Here is a 20,001-nt window from a genome sequence, read left to right as displayed (position 1 = left end):
AGTCAATCATTAGCTCAATTTTTATTCTCAAGCATAAAAGAGAAAGAAACTAATTCAATATGCACTTTGATGATACATTGAATTTCTGGCTTTTATTTTATAACTCTGGTTGACATATAAATCTGTCAAGTATCCAATTATTGTGACTAGCTTAGCATCTTCTCTGTAGAATAGGATTTAGCACTGTAGAAATATAAGAGAAAGGAAGACAGCAGGAAGCTATCTCAAAAAAAAGGGTGAAGTGTTTGGTTATAGGACACTATTGAGTTTCCACAGCTGGGCCGGCACCCTGAGTTCCCCTTGCATAACCCTTACTTCCAGAATGGAGGTTTGCAATCATGGGTGAGCATAGAAAATTATCTCAGAAATCTCTCTGCTTCTCTACATCAATCTTCTCCACTTCTTCCTCTCTGTGCTAGTCAGGCTTCTCCAGAAAACAGAGCCCATAGGTGTGTGTGTGTGTCTGTGTGTGTTGTGTGTGTGTGTCTGTGTGTATGGTGTGTGTAGTGTGTGCGGGGTGTGTGTGTGTGTGTGTGTGGTGTGTGTATGTGTGTGTGTGTGTGGTGTGTGTGTGGGGGTGTGTGTGGGGGGTGTGTGTGTGTGCACACCTGCAGAGAGAGAAACATTGATTTTAAGGAATTGGCTCACAGCAGGCTGGAAATTCTGCATGTTGTTGATGTTACAATCTTGAGTCGGGAAGCATTCTGTAGACAGAATTCCTTCCTATTTGGGTAACCAGTCTTTTTTTTCTTAATTCCCTCAACTAGATTGGATGAGGCCCATCCTCATTATGGAGGGTCATCTGCTTTTCTCAAAGTCTACTGATTTAAACGTTAGTCACATCTAAAAAATACCTTCACAACAACATCTACACTGGTGTTTGACCCCAGACCAGTTACCACAGCCCAACCAAGCTGACACGTCAAATTAACCATCACAGTCGCTAAAGAAATTTGATTACTCTTGAGGGGAAAATGTTGATAAAAGAGGTTCTTTGCTATTACTTTATGAGGCAAGATCCTGTATGTCTGTGAGCAGATATCACATACATAATAGTTGTATTTCAGACAAATTGGTAAACAGAATTGGCCAGTTTCTATCAAAGCGAAAACCAAGGTGAAGACCTTAAATTATAACAAGCAGGAATTTCAGTTAATTGTATGAAAGAAATTCTGGCTAAGGACAAAGTTGTTAATAAAAGAGTCATCTTTATCATTTAAATAATTAACTCTGAAATTCAAAAATAAAAGTAAGAATTATGGATCCTGTGAAACATTCCTAAAAGAACTAAGTCTCTGTGCCATTTCTGTAGCAATGCTGCATGACCTGGACAGCAGTCAGTAGTAATTCTCTGCAGGAGGCAGTGTGGCCCTGGCCTGTTGTGTGTGATGGCTGTGCCTTGGGGTCCAAACCCTAACCCCGGGACAGCAGTGACTACTTGGTGAGGGAGAGGTGTCAGGGAAGAGGACGTTATCCTCTACCCTTCTAGGTTCTTCTGGCTGGTCTAAGAATTAAACTGACATGAGACACATTAATAGGAGAAAATCACAGAAAAGTTTAATAGCAAGTATACATGGGAGAGATTCAGGAAAACTTAAATACCACCTTCAGCTAAAGACAAAAGAGGATGTTGTGGTGGTACTGGTTTAGGACTTCAGAGGAGAGGAAGGCAATTCACAAGGAGACAGAAAAGCAGACGCTTGCTAAACCAGTGTTTGCTGGGCCAGCAGAGATGACGGGCACAGAGTGGACTGATGTGCAGGCCCTGCCAAGAGCCCCCCCACCCCATGTTCTTGCAGATACCTCTGCTGAAAGCTCTATTCCAGAAGCAAACCCTCTCTCTATGTTCTTTAGGCAGTTAAGGGCAAGGTCAGAGTTTCCTCCTGAGTCTTTTGGTCCTTGATTGTTTTCAGTTCGAAATAATCCACAGGCCCAAGAGACATTGTGGGGTGGCCCATGCAAAATTAAGTCAGATAGTGTTTGCCAGATGCTGAGCACTTAGTAAGTGACTAATAGATGTTAATTGCTATGTCATTTTCACATTATTATCATAATCAGAGATTACAAAATGTTGGGTGGTGGAAGCAGAAAGCAGAGTCAGATTTCAGAATCAGGCATGTGTTTATGTGTGCATTCTGTGTTCCTCACTGTCTCTGCTGAATCTGGGATTGGACCGCCTGGCAGCATTATTAGAGCATAGATTTTGGTGTCAGATCTGTGTATCTGCACCTGCTCCAAACTGCTGGAACTGTGGCTCCAAGGATTTACCATAACTTTTGAATCCGTGTCGTTATCTGTGAAATAAACAATACACACATGGTGAGTGTGTAGAGATCAGCTCAGGATAATTAAATTTTCCGACTTAATTATATGTGTAGGAACCTGCCTCCTACGGGTTTTTCAAAATCCCCTTCTTTTGGATTCACCCAAACACTTAAGCTTCGGAGACTGATTTCCAGAGTGAACTCTCTTCCCGACTAACAACCATTTCACTGGAGAAAAGGATATAAAACAATCACTTAACATTTCTAAAACACGTTCTAAGGGCCTCCAGCAAATGGGAAATCATTCATTCAAGAAAATCTGCTACATTTTGGTGAGAACAGCGGGTGGTGGCATCTGAGCCACGGCCGTGGATGCCCCTCGGGCCTCCGGGCAGGCTGTCCTCCCCCGGCTGGGCCCAGCCCTCCAGCCGCTGTGTGCTGGGAAGTCCTGCTCTAGACAAGCGTGTGCAGAGGATGGGGCTCCCTTCCTGAATGCACCCCTGGCTGACGGGGTGAGGCCCTCCCTCCTCCGGAAAGAGGGCTCTTGCTGAGCGGCACGGAGTCCCCGCTGGGGCACGTAGGCCAGCACCCTCCTCCGGCTTCCGCTCCTGTGCGGAGCCCTGAGATCCTGTCCACAGCGTTGCAACTCCGTCTGAGGGGACCGACTCTATTGGAACAGAGAATTCCATGCAGGAGGCCTCGTGGAAAGCAGTGGAGGTCTCGGTGGAGGACAGTTAGGAGGACCCACAGCTCCGGGATGCAGAGAGTGACCACGGGGTGGCCCAGCAAGCAGGCAGCCGAGAAGGAGCCTCCGGGGGCTGGGCAGGGTGGGCGAGGCGGCCCTCACTCACGGGCCATCAGACCAGGGTGTGGAGAGGACTCGAGAACGTTCCCCAAGCTGTGTCCAGATCCATCGGCAGATGCAGGAAGCCCCCTGGCCGGGGGCTCCCGCACAACCTCTGACCAGCCACGGGCTGCACAGTGCACTGCTCTGACCCAGGGCCAACTCCTAGGAAACCAGGCTCAAAACTCAGATCAGGCGTCTGTCTGCAGTCTGTCTAGTAGCCACAGAAGAAGCACACATTGTTCGCTGAGGTCATGCTGCTCCCAGGACCATGGGGACGAGCAGTGGACGCCCTCCCTCCTGCCGCGCTGAGGTCTGTCACTCGGCCAGGCTGGGGGGCTTGGCCCAGGCTCCAGAGTCTCAGGTCTCCTTCCCAGGGGTGAGGCCCACTCCCACCCCCCACGCTGGGCCACTAATGCTCTCTCCACCTACATAAATTTTGGAACCTAAAGCCTCGGGCTTTGGACTCCCTCTTTGTGCTCTCTTTGTGCAAAAATACTTCTACCCACCCCTCACCCCCAGCCCCACCTCCCAAAAAATTTTTAAGTGAAGCACACACACTCTCACTCTTTATTTGATCTCTAGATATTTGAGCTGCCTCAGCAAGGCCCTGAGGGAGGGGAGATCAGACTCACATATCTTCTCAGCCTTCCATCCCTTCTTTTATTTTTACTTTATTAGAGGTTATTATGTTCAGTGTGTCATACTATTAAGTCAGCTGAAATCCATTTGGGGGTAAGATGGTATATAAGCATTCTACCTGGTCTGCATATTTAAGTCACTGCTGTTCACCAAAATTTCAGAACAGAGACCTGATTGAAATAAAAAGGTCTTTATTTGGGGTTTGTTAGGACTGCAGCCCGGGAGACACAGATTCAAAAAGAATTTGAATTGTGTTCCACCGGACTACAAAATGGCAGAAGCTTATAAAGGCAGAAAACCTGCAAGGTTACATAAATTGTCAAGAATTAGAATTGGAGCTGGCGAGAAGTAAGGGTGCTTGTTAATAACTAAGGACGCGTGGGATCTGAAATGGTTGCGTAGTTACAAGGGGAGAGCTTGAGACCTTAAGGGTGCAGCTGGCAAGTGCTATTCTGAATACAGCTGGTGGTGTCCTTGGACCTGGTGCAGTTCATAGAAAGTTCAGGTTCTCAGTAGGACAGAGACCTGTCTGAGAGCTGGTCCTCAGTGGCCACCTGACTCCATTTCATGAACCTCAACTGTCATCCCTCCAATCGTGATTTCAGTTTGTCCTCTCAGCAGAGCTGGCCTTCCTCATTCTCCTGTCTCTTTTGGCCCTTCATTGGGGCAGTGATGTTATTACAACTGAAGACGATTACTTTTACTTTGTACCTCACAAGATACCAAGTGACAAATTGGTGGCAGATGTATGTGCTTTAATTTCTAGAACGGGTTGAGAGTCATTTACAGATAATTGTGATCACTGAGTTGGGCTATAAATGTCCTGGGGATATTTTCGATACCAAAATAGAAGTTCCCCAATGGTTTTGAGGCCATTTGGTGTTGCGTATTTCCACCAAGGTCGCTGTGAAAGAAGGTGGCCAGTGTGGTGGCCGGGCCCTGATGGTCCATCCTGAATGGCAACCTGGAAAACCACGCCAAGTGTGGTTGGAAGCCTGGCTTCCTCAGCCTCCTCCCACCATCCATCAGGTTGTAGGGATGGAATACCTTGCTTTTTACAATATGCAGAGTTTCCTCAAGTGTGGATAGTAAGAGGTCTTACTAGAAAAGCATATTTGTGTGAAAATCTGCTGTAAACTGCACAAACTAGTTATCGTCATGCTTTGAAGGGAATTTTATACTCATTTGTCTTTATGTTTGTGTACTTAGAAAACAAAAAGTCTTGACTTTTAGTCATTTTAAAATGGATAGTGAACTCTTATCAAGAAATTAATTAGGATTATTTTCTGTAGTGGAATATTATGTGTTTTTCAGGTCATTTTATGATTCCCTAATTAAAGAAAAATATTCAAAAGAAACAATGGTTAGTAAACTTTTAAAGCAAATCCGATCTTTTTTATATTCCATTTGATAGCATAATAGTTTTATGTGCTAATTTGTCTGTTTATTCATGCAATTTTGCTATTAATCTGAGAAGTGGGACTTTAAGTTCCTATTTCACATGAACAAAAATATGTAACTTTTAGATAAATAGTTTGACCAAGCTCTTCAGTTCTCCCAGAAAGTAAGGTGACTGAGCAAATGAGTCTTGAACCACACACCCCAAATCCAAATCCACATCAGACAAGCGTGTTCTCATCTTCAGATGATTTCCTGGGTGAGCCAGATGGATGTCTTACAGGGTGGGCTTCACCAGAATCCTGTTCTGTCAGCTGCATCCCCACTGAATGTGTTTATTTCAGACTCTGCTTTTATTTTCTTTTTAATTAGCATCCATAGCTTTCTTCAATTGTGGGAAAGTATCATCAGACCAAATATGATGGTTTTTATTTTCCCACAGAATTAGTCAGTGTCTGTATTGGCTCACAGGCAGAAAATATAGCAATTCCAGATTTGTCTAATAAATGGCCATTCCTTCATATCTAAATTTAAAGAATAATGAGACTGGGAGTTATAAAATTGACTTCTCACACTCAGCGGTTCTTATTTATAAATATGGCTAACTTCAAAATTTTCTTAGAATTTCTTCGTCTTTTTTTTTTTTATTCCATAGGTACAAACCATATTTTATGGTGAAAATGATTTTGAAATAGAAAAAGAGCAGATTTTCTTTTATTTTGTTTCTTTTTCTTTTTAAATTGAAGTATAGGATTTACAGTGTTGTGTTAGTTTCAGGTGTACAGCAAGGTGATTCAGTTATACATACCTATATATTTTTTCAGATTCTTTTACCTTATAGGTTATTACAAAATATTGAGTATAGTTCCCTGTGCTATATAGTAGGTCCTTGTTATTTATCTATTTTATATATAGTAGTGTGTATATGTTAATTCCAAACTCCTAATTTATCTCTCCCCCTCACTTTCCCCTTTGGCAACTATAAGTTTGTTTTCTATGTCTGTGTGTCTATTTCTGTTTTGAATATAAGTTCATTTGTATTTTTTTTTTAGATTCCACATATAAGTGATATCATTATATTTGTCTTTCCCTGTCTGGCTTGTGTCACTTAGTATGATAATCTCTAGGTCCATCCCTGTTGCTGCAGATGGCATTATTTCATTCTTTTTTATGGCTGAGTAATAGTCCATCATATATATGTACCACATCTTCTTTATCCATTCATCCATCAATGGACATTTAGGTTGCTTCCATCTCCTGACTATTATAAACATTGCTGCGATGAATATTGAGGTGCATATGTCTTTTCAAATTATGGTTTTCTCTGTATATATGCCCAGGAGTGGGATTGCACGATCATATAGTAGCTCTATTTTTTTGTTTTTTAAGGAACCCTCGTACTCTTTTCCATAGTGGCTGCACCAATTTACATTCCCATCAAGAGTGTAGGAGGGTTCCCTTTTCTCCACACCCTCTCCAGCATTTATTGTTTGTAGATTTTCTGATGATGGCCATCCTGACCAGTGTGAGGTGGTGCCTCATTGTAGTTTTGATTTGCATTTCTCTAATAATTAGAGATGAGGAGTATCTTTTCATGTGCCTTTTGGCCACCTTTATATCATCTTTAGGGAAATATCTATTTAGAACTTCTGCCCATTTTTTGATTGGGTTGTTTGTTTTTTTGATATTGAGCTGTATGAGCTGTTTGTATATTTTGGAGATTAATCCCTTGTCAGTGTATCATTTGCAAATATTTTATCCCATTCTGTAGGCTGTCTTTTTGTTTTGTTTATCATTTCCTTTGCTGTGCAAAAGCTTTTAAGTTTATTTAGGTCCCACTTGTTTATTTTTGCTTTTATTTCCTTTCCTTTAGGAGGCAGATCCAAAAAGATATTGCTGCAGTTTGTCAAAGAGTGGTCTGCCTGTGTTTTCCTCTAGGAGTATAATGGTTTCTGGTATTACATTTAGGCCTTTAATTGATATTGAGTTTATTTTTCTGTGTGGTGTAAGAGAATGTTGTAATTTCCTTCTTTTATATGTAGCTGTCCAGTTTTCTCAGCACCACTTACTGAAGAGACTGTCTTTTCTCCATAGTATATTCTTGCCTCCTTTGTCATAGATTAATTGACCATAAGCACATGGGCTTATTTCTGGGCTCTCTATTCTGTCCCATTGATGTACTTGTCTGTTTTGTGCCAGTACCATACCATTTAGATTACTGTAGCTTTGTAGTATAGTCTGAAGTCAGGGTGTCTGATTCCTCCAGCTCCGTTTTTCTTAAGATTGCTTTGGCTACTTGGAGTCTTTGTGTTTCCATACAAATTTAAACATTTTTTGTTCTAGTTCTGTGAAAAATGCCCTTGGTAATTTGATAGGGATCACATTGATTGGTCTGTGTTTGTGTGGCTTAGGCTGGCATACCAGGCAGGCTGCAGCCTGGTATTAAAACTGAAGTGATAGGGAATATCTTTGTAAAACCCCCAAACAATTACATCATTCTATTAACAATATTGATAAAGTAAAGCAAAGTTGGAGTTTGTATTTTCCAATTTGGATTTTTTTGTTAACTACTTGAAATCCTGCCAGGAGAGTCACCATTTGGAGGCCTGCAAGAGGAAGGCTTCCAGGGGAAACTGGAGAAAACTGTCTCACACCTTCCACTCTGAGGCCTTGGTGTGCTTTTTAGATACAACACTTTTCTTTGTACAAAGGGGTTTTCTTCTGTAGCTACATTATTCAACTTTTTATAAAACCCACTGATTTTCAACAGTGTGGGGCCCTCTGACACCCTGTGCAGATTTCCTGGCCTTTGTCAGTTATAAAAAACATTCTGAGGTGGTAGTCTGTACTGAATTTTTTTATGTTTTAGCTTTTATGCATTCTGAATAGAATGACTTCAGGACCTTCTGCTTTATAGAATTTGGTATGTTTCCTTTCAGTTTTGGTTTGTAATTATAAAGGGGGGAAGTGCATCAAATAATTTCTGCCCTTTTGCAAAGTTTTGTTTTAAAAATGGAAAATTTCCTATTGTATAGGTTTGAAAAATCTTCCCCACTCCAATATTTTAAAATATATTTGGACCTAGTCTAGGCTAAAGTGTTTCCAGAAGCTAAGTTCTCCAACTTAAAAGAGGTTAGAACTCCTAAAATTTTGTCCTCTATAAGCAAGAAGAAGAGGAGTGAAGTCGCCACATTTTTATTAAAGATTCTTATCCCTGTGTTCTTGCAGGGTGTGGGGAGGATGAAGACCCAAGAGAGTACACACAGTTTTGCCCACTGTTTTGTACTTTAGAGAAGAGAAAGTAGTAGAAAAGCTAAGGGATAATAATTTAAGATAACAGGTGTATTCAACCATATCATGATTCAAATCTATTAGGGTTGTACATTTTGAGAAACTATGCTTCTAGCACAGTAGAAGTTCGAGGGAAAAAAAAACAGTTGAATAAAAGTAGTCACTTTCTGATTGAAGGAAAAGATTTTTCTGGGTAGAATGAAACTAAGAGAAAAATGAAACTGTTATAGGTGACTTTATCTATAGACATATTTCATAAGGCAAATTAGAAATCTTCTTTAGAAGATTGTCATTAGAGGGGAAAATTTGGTTACAATTTACAGAGAACCACCTTAAATTAAGTAAAACCCCAAAAGGATTTCTCAGAGGCCTCCAGAATCCAAGGAAAAGGGAAATAGCCTCAGGGGGATGGGAACCAGGCAGGGGTGAGCGCAGGGCCCAGTCCCTGACCAGGTTAGAGTGGAGTGGTTAGCAAATCCTGGTTCCACTTTTTTTTAAGTTATATGATTTGGGGAAATTTATTGAAACTCTGTACCTCCATTTCCTCATTTCTAAAATGAGAAGAATAGTAGAATAGTGCCTGGCACAATGTAATTACCTGATATTCTTCTCACTTCATGATGTTTACTGTGCGGACCTGCCACTAATGACACAAGTCTGAATTTTCTCTGTAGCTATTGTTGCAGATTCTCAAAAGGGTGGATCTGATTGACTTCCAGACAGGTGGCACGGGCTCGAGAAGTACAGCTCAGGCTATGAGTGCAGCAAGTCTTCTAAAGCTAAGAAACAATGGCACGTTGACTTGGGGGTGTGGGTAGTGTACCAATAAGGGTTAAAAAGAGATAATTTTGTGACTAGTGAATGACCTTTTATAGGTTGACCTCTTTTTCTTTGTGGGAACTTTTATATCATAAAGCACATCATCTCACTTTGTGACTACAGTTGCATACATCAGATGTGAGTAAACTTATACGAAAAGCAGCATGAAGAATTGTTTTGCATGGTTTGCTCACCATTTGTCCTGAGAGGAAACATAGTTATGGACTTAGACCAGTGGAACTTATAGCTGCATTTACCGTGCAAACTTTGCGTCAGAGTTGGAGGGAAACTATTGCGTAGATTCTGGCCCCATTGAAGTTGTGCGTCTGCAGGAAGCATCCAGGAGGAAGATAGCAACACTCCTAATCCAACCGCAGGCTCATCTCTCTTTCTGATCTCAGTTTTCTTCATTTGTGTGGGAGGACAAAGCGGTCAAGTAGATATTGTATTTAACACAGTAGCTAAACATGCAGTAGATATACAACACACACAGCTTTTTCCCCAGAGAGTATGCATTTGTTTACTTTTCAAACAGCATTTTCTTTCAAAGGTCCAAGGTCTTCCCAGGTCCTCTTCTCCCCGCTCCTTCCCCAAGCAATATCAGCCCACCCAGGTAAGACCACACGCCCTGCTCCTGGCCACAGAGACTCCTAAGGAGAAACATTAGCATATTTGCAATGAAAATACATTGTAATCCCTCTGGAAATACTGTGGTGTGGAAATTTGCATCTATACTGATTTTTGAAGGAGTAAGAGTATTATTGGCACATCAATCCCTAGATTAGCATGAATGATGCAGGTTGCTTCCCGAAAGTTGCCTAACCTTAGTGTGTATTCTTTAACCCACTAAAACATTTCCCCAAGTGACTGGGGGTTATTTTTAAACTTATGAAAATATATCCTCATAAAATAATTCATAAAGTCTTTTTGGTTTTGTTTGTAGTCTTTACATATTTAGCAATAAAAGCATTAGTACTTCTGGGGAAAAAATCATGAATTGATGAAAATTCTTTGATTTAATGATATTGAATTCAATTTTTAAAAAATGAGAATATTTGACATTGGTTTTCAAAATTGGTCTAAAAACCCTGTAAGAAAGTAGGCCAGAAGATTCTTGACTTTGAGTTACTAACCATCAAGAAAGAACCATCAGAAAGAGAGCAAGGAGAGATAAAAATGGCAACAGGAGATTGGAAAATAATTTCCATAAGTAGAAAAAAAAATGGAAAACTAGAAATAGGACGTGATAAAGACACTGCACTAAACATAAAACACATCATCTCACTTTGTGACTACATAAAACGTATTTTTTTCTTGTTTTATTCTAGGGTGTGGTGACTCAATATCTAGTAGAGTGTCTTATCCCATGTTCTTTTTTTATGACCTGAAACTTAGACCTCACTCTTTTGAAATTGATTTCATTTCAAGCATTCGGTGACAACTGAAAGCTTGGTTGCATATTGGTAACACAGGTACTCTGTAGTCATTTATTTAGAGAACTTGAAATATAGGCCCATTAAGAAATAACCAGGGGGCTTCCCTGGTGGCGCAGTGGTTGAGAATCTGCCTGCTAATGCAGGGGACACGGGTTCGAGCCCTGGTCTGGGAAGATCCCACATGCCACGGAGCAGCTGGGCCCGTGAGCCACAATTGCTGAGCCTGCGCGTCTGGAGCCTGTGCCCCGCGACGGGAGGGGCCGCGATAGAGAAAGGCCCGCGCACCGCGATGAAGAGCGGTCCCCGCACCGCGATGAAGAGTGGCCCCCGCTTGCCGCAACTGGAGAAAGCCCTCGCACGAACCGAAGACCCAACACAGCCAAAAATAAATAAATAAATAAATAAATAAATAAATAAGAAAATCCTTTAAAAAAAAAAAAAAAAAAAAAAGAAATAACCAGAAAATTATTGCTTCTGATATTTCAAACTGTGAATCAACGTGCTCCTATAACCAAAAGAAAAAAGATCAAAGCCCCTTTGCACCTCCAAGTCTACCCTTTAAAACGGAGCTGCTTTTTCTTCACTTGAAGATCCTCAGATGCTCCAGTGATGTCTTAAGAGAAACAGTGCCTTACAGGTTGACATACATATTTTTAAAATCTGTGTTAAGGACCTTTTAATTCCTGTCCTTACTCATGAATATAAAAATACAAGTCTCATCTTTTTCAAAACTCATGCAGCTTATCTTTCTTTTTTCCCTTTGGTTACATTCCACACGTTCCCTTTGGTTACATTCCACACGTTTGGTTACATTCCACACGTTTATAAGGATAAATAAAGATAATACTTCAAACCTACCAACTTTATCTGAAATATGTGTTTTATCAACTCTGCTATTTAAGTGGCTGAGCCATGTTCTCAGATACAGACTAGAATTTGGACCTCATGTTAAAAGCAGCCTCTACAGTTAGAGTATATATTTGCATAGGACATTTTACATCTTCATGCTGTTAAAAGTGCTTTCCTTATATGGTACCTGTAGGAAAATGTGAGGTTCTATTTTAATGGATTATGAGATCTAATTTCCTCATATAAATCCCTGGGGGGAGGGGAGAATCTCTTCCCTAACCTCCCCCATTAACTTGCACACACACAGTTATTCAGCATTATAATATTTGTGTAAACTCTGCAAATTATCTTGCATTGTAGCATTTTAATAGAAATGACCAGATAATAAGGAAAACAAGTAGCAAGAGGTTAAAATAGTCATAAATGTCCTTATTGCTTTGGTAAATCTGCAGTTGTTAAATATTACTATGTTGATTTAAGACGATGGCATTTTTTTCATAACCTATTATACATTTCAAGGTCAAAATGTACTAGGAATATAAGGGGATGCATATCTAAGTATTTTTTTTTATGTTAAAACATTTTTTTAAAATCAGTAACAACAAATAACTACCCACTCTAGTACTATTTTGATAAAATAATTTAAAAGAAAACTAAATGTCAAAATCCATAACTTGGTAGCTTATTTCAAGTATAATGTTTATCATTTGATGCAGAATAAATTTAGTGATGTTAATTGTAAGATTTATAGAACAACAAGTGAAGGATGGGACAAAGAGAAGGTTTGCTGCTAGCTGATACACAACATATAAGGATAAGTATAAAAGGATACTGGCATTTTAAAAATTGTTATTTCTTAATTCCATCCTAAAAAAGACATATTTAGGTGCCAGCTCAGAAGCAAAACACTGCCTTTAAGGTTTTCTGTTTGCAGTTTCTCACTGGCTAAATCTAGGAATCTGAAAAATTGACAGTCAGTGACAGAGCAGCAAAATGAAGGCATTTTGAAATAGTGAACAAGGTGTTAACATTCACAAGGGGAAAATCAACCTTAGGATAGTGAGATTCTGCCAGAAGTAGATCTAGATTTCTAGATTTCTGCCTCAGGCCATTAACCAAATAAATTGCAAAAGGATTAAGGAAATAAACATTAAAATTGAAACTTTAACCAGAAGAAAATAATGGGAAATACTTATAGGGTTTAAAATTGGGGGAAGCTTTCCAAGCATGGTAGCCACAGAATATCAATGTTTATTTCTATTTTTGTTACTATTTCTAAGTTATCTATTGTTTGTTGGTGTTCTTCTAAGTAACAAATTGCAGAGGATAGGTAGTCAAGTTAGTTTAGGAAAGTTTTTTCAGCTTGTTTGTTATTCTCATATTTTCCAGGCATACATTGCTTCTCTGGTTTATTTTGCTTTTGATCAATTTTCATTTCTCCAATGTAGACGCAGTTGAAAAAGTCAATTAGTACCACCAGACTTGTAACAAAAAGCAGCCACCTCCTGCCCCACACTTCCTTACACCCATTTACCTTTCTCTTAGCTGTTTCCCCTCATATTTTCTGCCATATTTCTCAATAATAGCCTTGTACGACTACTTCATTATTTATTTAGCCATTATCTATTAATTTACCATAAGGGTAGGTGAAGTTTTAACTCACTTTGTTACCAAACCAAGCTTGTGTCAGCTCACCAATGCACAGTAAAGTCAATCTACTGACACCGGGTTGTGATGAAGGAAAGTAGAGCATTTATTGTAGGCGCCAAGAAAGGAGAACAGGCAGGTCATGCTCAGAGGACCTGAACTCCCTGATGGCTTTCAAGGCAGGGTTTAAAAGCCACATTAGGGGTAACAATCGCAGGGTACGTGATCATGTCATGGACATTCTACTGACTAACTGGTGATGAGGTAACAGGATGATGTTTTGAGAATCTCCATCATCAGTCTTCTGGCTCCAGTCAGTCTGGGGTCTACAGGCTTGTGGTCAGCATGTAGTTACCATCCTCCACCGGGTGGGGTCTTAGTTCCTACAGAACAACTGGAGGATATACATCAAGATGTTCTGTATAGCCCCCTGAGGAGGCACTAAGGGTCCTGTGACTCTGAGTTATGGCTGAACTGCTGTTCATGCTATTACTTTTCTTGCTTGACTGCTTTTCCTTTGTTTCTGCATTTTCTCACTTCTCTAATCATTCACTACTTGAGTCTCCTCCTTGCAACTCAGTTATTGAATTCTTCATTTTGGTTTGGTTCTTTATATTTTCTAACTCTCTGTTGAAAACTAACTTCTCACTCTGTTCATCCAGTCTTCTCCCAAGTTCTTTGGTCATTACTTTCATTACCTTGAACTCTTTATCAAGTAGGTTGCCTATCTCCACTTCACTTAGTTCTTCTGGGGTTTTATTTTTTCCTTCGTCTGGAACATGCTCCTCTGTCGCCTCATTTTGCCTAATTTGCTGTTTTTACTTCTATGTATCTGGTAGGTTGGTTACATTTCCTGACTGGGAGAAGTGGCCTTTTGTAGGAAATATCCTGTGGGGCCCAGCAGCACACTCCCCTCTGGACACCAGAGCTATATGCTCTAGGGCTGTCCCTATTGGGCGGCATTGGTCCTTCTGTTGTGGCAGGCTGCCTATTGTGCGTGGTCTCATAGGCGTGGCTGGACCCTGGTCCTTTTGATTGCCAGGCCCTGCCTTCTGCTGAGGCTGCTGGCTCATTGATGGGCGGGGCTCTGGCCCAGGGACTTCTGGTCTGTGTGGGCCCCCCTCTAGTGCAGGTGGCCATGACGAAGCTGTAGATGTCTGCTCAGATCCTGTGTCCCATACCTCTCGAAATGCCTGGATATTTCCCTTTATCCCTGAGCAGTAGCTGCAGAGCCCTTTGGAAAAGGACTGAGGGCATCAGTACAGTACATGCTCCCCACAGTGTTTCAGGGTCATCCCTTTTGTCAGTGGGTTCTGGATCTGAAATCAGCACAATTCCAGGAACTGAGCAAGGGATCTTGACAATTTATTAAAGCAACTGCCCTTATCCTCCTGTTCCTTTATTCTTGCCCTTTTCTTTGGTTGTAGATGTTAAGCAATGTCTTTTTTTTTTTTTTTTTTTTTTTTTTTTTTTTTTTTACCTCTAAGGATACCATGATCTAGTAACCATTTTCACACTCCCTATAGGGAAGACCCCCTGTCAGTCACGATGATTACTGTGGTCCCCAGGCTTCTGGCCACTGGGCTTCACCATTGGCCCCTGTACTTCCGGGCTCCATCATCCCCATGGATTTGAATGGGCTCAGCTGTGATCTCTCCTACTGGCTTCCCTGGCCCACAGCACAGAGCAACCTCAGCGCCTCTGTTGCCAGTGCATTCTTGATAGCCTTGATGTGTGGTGGGCCCTCTGGGACCTCCCATGGAATACTCCTTTGCTCAGTGTTCTGGACTCGTGTGATACACACAGGCATGCCCACTGCCCTCAGCCTCTTCACTCCCTGCTCTGCCATTGTCCAGGACAGCTGAGTCATGCCTGCTCTCCTCTGCCTTGGCCATTGCTTACTCTAGGCCTGTAAGAACTGCCCCCAACTCCTGCCACTACACGTGGCTAATTCTTGCAGCAACTTGGGTGTATAATCTCTTTTCCTACATCAGGTCTAGCACTTCCCTAGCTGAGGGGCTCACCTTTACTAGAGAAGAGTGGGGCCCCTCTACAAAATCTTGACAGTTTTAGGGATCTGTAGGGGTGACTGTCAGCTATCTTCATCGCTTGTTTTGGGATCCCAGGTTTTCCCAGCCAGGGTCTGACTTTAGCTTAGCAGACCTGCTTGGCTGTGCATCTAAATGTCTCTGGAACTCTTCAGCCTGGCTGTTAGATCATCTTTTTGTTGTGCAGCTGTTTCTGTTCTCTCACTACAGATGACAACTGCCTCTTTCCAAACCACCAAGTTGCCCCTAGTCTTTAACTGTCTGTTAAGCCCAGGGCCTCTCATTATCCCTCTGCACGGTGTCAATCCAACCTAGCCATAGTCAGCCAATTCCACTGTCTATGTGGCATTGTTCTCACCATGTCTTCAGTAGCCTGAATCATCACACCTGCGAGGACATTCCCACACAAGGATATTTTTGTAGGCACCTTGGTGATATCTTTAGCAGTTCATAGCCTCCAATGTGCCAGGGTCCACCCCATGTGCCACCCAGGACAGTGGGGTTGTGACTGAATCTGTCCCAGACCTCAACTTACTGCTTGTTTTCTCAGGCTCCTTGTGGCTCCACTTATGTTATTTCAGGTTCTCCAGGAAGCAGGTGCCAAGACTGGATTTATTGGGAAAAACAGGAAGGGATCCAGAGGACGGTAGGGCAGCTGTTAGACCTGGATGCAGGTCCAGCTCCCATGGAGGACAGGGAAGGAAAGAAGACTGGATAGCAAAAGTCTCAGACTGCAGTGCGGTTACCAGAAAGTTTTGGCAAAGCTGATTGGAAGTCCTTCAGCCAAGTTCGCCTTTGAGAGGAGCCTTGTGTCCCCTAGGGTAGCACCGGCACCAGCACCCTGCTGTGTTCACTCACTGGCTGGGGGCAACCCTGGGCCTCTGTGTAAGTGAAATGGCTGACCCCAGAGCACAGCAGCCGAAGCCCTCGGTCACTTTCGTTTTCCTCAGTTGGAACCTAGGAGATCTGAAAGATGTGTACTCGTGGCTGCCATAGACATGATACATTTTATTTCTCCTATTTTTAATACCTTTAAATTAACAAATATTTAATATTTTTGTCCCTTCCCAAACTAATATAACACCTTCAAATTATTTAACTTTTCTCACCACCACAAGTTGTTGATCAGTATTTTAGGTCTGTGTGTGTGTGTGTGTGTGTGTGTGTAAGATGTGACGTCTGTGTTTAGGTTCCTTTTGTTTGTTTTTTGCATATAAACGGCCAGCTGTTCCAGCACCATTTGTTGAAAAGACTGTCATTTCTCCATTGAGTTGCCTTTTTTCCTTTTTCAAAGATCAGTCAACTATATTTGTAAGCGTACTTCTGGACACTCTATTCTGTTTCATTGAGTACATGTCTACTCTTTCTCTAATAATACCACACTATCCGCTTTATAGTGAGTCTTAAAATTGGGTAATGTGAGGGCTTCAACTTTTTTCTTCTTCTTCAGTATTGTGATGGCTATTCCAGGTCTTTTTCCTCTTCCATATCAACTTTAGAATCAGTTTGTCAATATCCACAAAATAACTTGTTAGGATTTTTATTGGAATTACATGAATCAAATTAAGTTGGGAAGAACTAGCATCTTTACAATATTGACTATTCCTACCCATGTTCATAGACTAGCTCTCCATTTATTTAGATCTTATTTGATTTTTTTATCAGAATTTTGTAATTTTCCTCATAGATCTTATATCTGTAGTTAGGTTTATAACTTAGTATTCCATGTTTTTTGTGCTATAGTAAATTATATATTTTTTAATTTCAAAACTTAATTGTTCAATGCTGGTGTATAAGAAAGCAATTGACTTTTGTATATTGACATGTATCCTTCAACCTTCCTATATATGTTTATAGGTTCCAGGAATTATTTTGTAGATTCTTTGGCATTTCTATATAAACATATTCATCTGCAAATAAAGACAGTTTTATTTCTCCTCTCCCAATCTGTATACTTTTATTTACTTTTCTTGTCTTATTGCATTAGCTAAGACTTCCAGTATAGTGCAAATAGAAGTGAAACATAGGGCACCCTAGCCTTATTACCATTCTTAGGAGGAAAGCATTCAGTCTATTACTGTTCAGTATGGTGTTAGCTCTAGGGTTTTTTGTAGATGTCCCTCCTCAAGTCAAGGAAGTTCTCTATTCCTAGTTTGCTGAGAGTTTTTATCATGGTGTTAGATTTTGTGAAATGTTTTTCCTGCATCAGTTGATATCATTACATGATTTTTTTCCTTTAGCTTGTTGATGTGGTAGATTACATTTTTTTATTTGAATATTGAACCCATCTTGCATAACTAGAATAAACATCACTTGTCATGGTGTAAAACTCTTTTTATTCATGTTTAATTCTATTTGCTACTATTTGGTTGAGAACTTTTGTATCTATGCTCAAGAGACATATTGGCCTGTACTTTTTTTCTTGTAATGTCTTTATCTTGTTTTGATATTAGACAATTCCTGGCCATATAGAATGAGTTAGGAACTCTTTCTTCTGCTTCTAATTTCTGGAAGAGATTTATCTTTTCTATAAAGATTTGGTAGAAAACTCACTAGAGAAACCACCTAGGTCTTATGGTTTCTTTTTGGAAGGTTATTAATTATTGACTTAATTTCTTTAATAGATAGAGATGTCTGAAGAAATTTTAGTAGCTGATGTCTTTCAAAGAATTGATTCATTTTATCTAAGTTATCAAAATTGTTGGCAAAGAATTATTCATAGCATTCCTTTAAATGTCCATGGGACTAATAGTGATAACCCTTCTTTCATTATTTACATGACTAATTTGTGCTTTTTTCTCTTATTTCTTTAGTTAACCTGACTAAAGGTTAATCAATTTTATTGATCTTTTCCAAAAATCAGCTTTTTCTTTTGCTGATTTTTCTCCATTGTTTTTCTTTTTTTCAATTTCATTTATATCTGCTCTAATTTTTATTTCTTTTCTTCTGCTTCCTTTGAGCTTAAATTTTATTTTTTACTCTAGTTCTCTAAGGTAGAATCTTATTGATCTTAGAAATTTCTTCTTTTCTAAAAACATTTTATGCTATAAATTTTCACCTGAGTTTTGCTTTAACTACATCCTACAAATTTTGATATGTTGTACTTACAGTTCAAAACATTTTCTAATTTCCCTTGAGACATTTTCTTTGACCTGTGAATTGTTTAGAAATGATTTGGAGGCTTTGGAATCTGGGTAAGATGGCAGAGTAGGAAGACACTGAGCTTGCTTCCTGCCATGGGCACACCAAAATTACAGCTATTTACAGAACATCTACTGATGCGAAAAACTGGAAGATGAGGAGAAAAGAGCTTCTACAACTAAAGATATAAAGAGGGAGCCACAACAAGGAAGGTAGGAGGGGCAGAGATGAGGTATAGTCAAGACCCATATCCCCGAGTGGGTGACCCCAAACAGGAGGATAATTACAATGGCAGAGGTTTTCCCCAAAGAGTGAGGAGACCAAGCCCCATCCTGGGTTCCCCAGCCTGGGGCTCCTGCACCAAGAAGACAAGCCCCCAAAATGTTTGGCTTTGACAACCAGTGAGACTTACTTTCAGGAGACCCAGAAGGCTGTGGGAAATAGAACAGTAATTTGAAAGAAACCAGGGTCACGCCCACCTGCTCATCTTGGAGAGCTTCCTGGAGAGGCAGGAGGCAACTGGAGCTGACCCTGGGTACATAGGCAAAATGAGTCAGATGGAGAAAGAAAAATATCGTATGATTTCACTTACATGTGGAATTTAAAAAACAAAACAAATGAACAACATAACAAAGAGAAGCAGAGTCATAGATACAGAGAAGTAATAGGTGGTTTCCAGAGGGGGAATGTTGGAGGAAGAGAGAAATAGGTGAGGGAGATTAAGAGGTACAAACTTCCAGTTGCAAAATAAATGAGTCACAGGTATGAAATGTACAGTGTGGGGAATATAGTCAATAACTATATCAATGACTATGTAATATATTTCTGTGTAACTAGACTTATGGTGGTGATCATTTTGGTATGTATAGAAATACTGAATCACTGTGTCATGTAATAGGAACTAACATAGTGTTGTCAATCAATTATACTGCAAACAAACAAACTCAGAAAAAGAGAACCAATTTGTGGTTACCAAAGGCAGGGAGTGGGGGGATGGGAATTGGATGAGGTTAATTAAAAGGTACAAATTCTAGGGAAGTAATGTACCACATGATAAATACAATTAACACTGCTGTATTCTAAGCATTCTCATGACAAGGAAAAAATTTTTTTAATATTTCTTTAATTTTGTATCTACATGAGATGGTGGGTGTTCACTATACTTACTGTGGTGTCTCACTTCATGATGTTTGTAAATCAAATCACTGTGCTGTACACCTTAAACAGATACAGTGCTGTGTGTCAATTATATCTCAATAAAACTAGAAGACAGGATAAAGAAATTATTTAGACAGTTAATTTTACTGTTATTGACTTCTAATTTAATTCCATGGTGGTCAGAGTGCATACTTTATATGATTTCAGTTCCTTTCCCTCATTCCCTCACCCCACATAATTATGAGACAACACAAGACCTTTATATAAATTAAAACGGATGTCAGTATATCAGTCTCGGAGAGGGATCAAAATGGCAGAGTAGGAGGACATGGAGCTCACCTCCCCACACAAACACATCCAAAATATATCTACAAGTGGAACAATTCTCATGCAAAACTAACTGGAAACTGGCAGAAGAACTCCTATACAACCAAAGCTGCAAGAAAGATCTCCATATACCTGAG

General features: G+C 40.3%; 1 protein-coding gene across 1 annotated transcript in view; it reads left to right on the top strand.

The window, feature by feature from the left end:
- Positions 1 to 20,001, top strand: part of FMN2 (formin 2) — a 340,034-nt gene that overhangs the window by 279,052 nt on the left and 40,981 nt on the right. The window lies entirely within an intron of this gene.

This window comes from Balaenoptera acutorostrata, unplaced genomic scaffold, assembly GCF_949987535.1.
Source record: "Balaenoptera acutorostrata unplaced genomic scaffold, mBalAcu1.1 scaffold_61, whole genome shotgun sequence".
Classification (NCBI taxonomy): Eukaryota; Metazoa; Chordata; class Mammalia; order Artiodactyla; family Balaenopteridae; genus Balaenoptera; species Balaenoptera acutorostrata.
This window is presented reverse-complemented; position numbering and strand designations above follow the sequence as displayed.